A 2,122-nucleotide genomic window follows, 5' to 3' on the forward strand; every position below is an offset into this window, starting at 1 on the left:
ATATTCTAGTGGGAAGATAGACACATAAGCAAATGGAGGAATACAAATTTGGATCGTGATAAATGCTGTTGGAAAAAAAAATGGCACAATGGGATAGAGAGTTACCAAGGAAAACTCTTATGAATTGAATTGTGTCCCTGAAGAATTTATATATAGAAGTCCCAGCCCCTAGTATGACAGAATGTGATTGTATTTAGAGATAGGCTATTTAAAGAGGTGGTTAAAAATAGGTCACCAGGGCAGGCCCTAATCCACTATGACTGGTGTCCTTATAAGAAGAGGAAATCTGGACACAGACACACAGAGAGAAGACCATGTGAACACAAGGGAGAAGACACCCATCTATAAGCCAAAGAGGGAGGCCTCAGAAGAAACCAACCTTGCCAGCACCTTGATCTCAGACTTCTAGCCTCCATGAGTTTGAGAAAATAAATTTCTGTTGTTTAAGCTACGCAGTCTGTGGCTTTTCATTACCACAGTCCTAGCAAACAGAAGCCTACTTCAGTTACTACAGTCAAGGAGGACTTCTCTCAGCAGGTAACAGGTACTATCTGGGCCGAAACCCAAAGGAACATTGTCCCCAACAGAGAAAAGGACATGTATAAGGCACATGAAACAGAAATATCAAATGACAGAAAGAAAGCCAATATAACTGTGGCACAGTGAATGTGAGTGTGTGTGATAAATACTGTCTCCTGGAGAGCACAGACATATTCTCTCCTGTTTCACAGGGATGGTATACAAGTACAAATAATAGGACCAGGAGTGGGAAGTGTGGTCCTTAGAGAAGGACTGAGGACAATTCTCCCATCCTACAAGGAGGGAAGGTAAAATATGTATGAGCAGATACATATCAGTTTTACCGATTATTATTATTTTTTTTTTTTTATGGAACGCTTCACGAATTTGCGTATCATCCTTGCGCAGGGGCCATGCTAATCTTCTCTGTATACCGATTATTTTTAAAATAAAATGTGAAGCAAGGTCATCAGCTGAGGTAGTTAGAAGAGAAACAATGCCACCTCAGTCAGTGAGAAAGTTAAGCTGTGAGAAGTTGGCAGGACTGACAGTCTGTGCTGGGTGCCCATTCAAGATCGGTGGTTACAATTTTAAAGGGAGAAAGTCATCATATTAGCTTGATTTTCTCCAACAATGCTCAGCTGTGATCAGGTTCAGGGTAAGCAGAGTTGAGTTTAACCAGGCTTGTTATGTTGCACATGAGTATGACTGGGGACAAGAGAGTAAAGGGGGTTTTCAAGAGTGTGTTGATAATACCAGGCCAAGGAATCTACAAGTTCCCCTTTTTTTCTTCCTATGTGGGTTTGACCTGCTAAGAGTTCCAGTAGCTCTTAGGATAGGATCGGGCCTAATTTTAATAAGTCTTAAATACCCAGAATGGAAAGTAGACTTGATCCTGGAAAAAATGGGTAATCATTCATGATATTTTGAATAAAGAAATGATAAAGTTTTTTAAAAATCTAACATGATTCATAGAAAAAGGAAACTAGGAAAAGATATCTCCTCTCTTGAGATTTCAGCATTTGTAGCGGTCTATTTACATGTGAGTATACACAATAGGAAAGCAATGTTATCATTAAAGAGCATCTTAGTAAATCAATTTTATCCACTGTGCAAGGTCTAGTAAATAAAAATTAGTGAAATGTGACTCCCATATTCTAGGGACTATTCTTATAAACATGATGACCAAAAATCATGAATTTTCCCAGAAAGTTTCAAATTCAAGTATTCTTCCATTTTCCCGAATGATACCCTGTACTTGTTAAACCACATGCCTTCATTGTTGTCTCAGAAAAATATTACTACCATAACAACTAGACCAAACACACTGACATTAACAGAACAAAGACAGAATCCAGATTAAAACCTTATGTACGAGTTCCCAGAATATGGTCACAGGCAGTTTACTTGTTAAAAATTCTACCATTCCTGAATTCTTAGGTCCCTTCAAGAGAAGGACAATTGGCTTGATATGTTCAGACCAACAAATGCCCCAAGACTGATTCTGCCTAAAAGGTTAAAGGAAAAGTACTTCTGGGAAAGACTCAAGGTACAGAAACTCAACTTGGAGATACTGGTTGGCTGATGAAAGGGAAATATAAAT

At 38.6% G+C, this 2,122-nt stretch overlaps 1 pseudogene; it reads right to left on the bottom strand.

Moving 5' to 3' along the window:
* Positions 1-882: 882 nt before the first annotated feature.
* On the bottom strand, positions 883-974 carry LOC128775749 (U6 spliceosomal RNA; annotated as a pseudogene).
* Between the last annotated feature and the right edge of the window lie 1,148 nt (positions 975-2,122).

Source organism: Panthera pardus, unplaced genomic scaffold (genome assembly GCF_024362965.1).
Source record: "Panthera pardus isolate Hobbes unplaced genomic scaffold, ASM2436296v1 HiC_scaffold_8, whole genome shotgun sequence".
NCBI classification, from domain to species: Eukaryota; Metazoa; Chordata; class Mammalia; order Carnivora; family Felidae; genus Panthera; species Panthera pardus.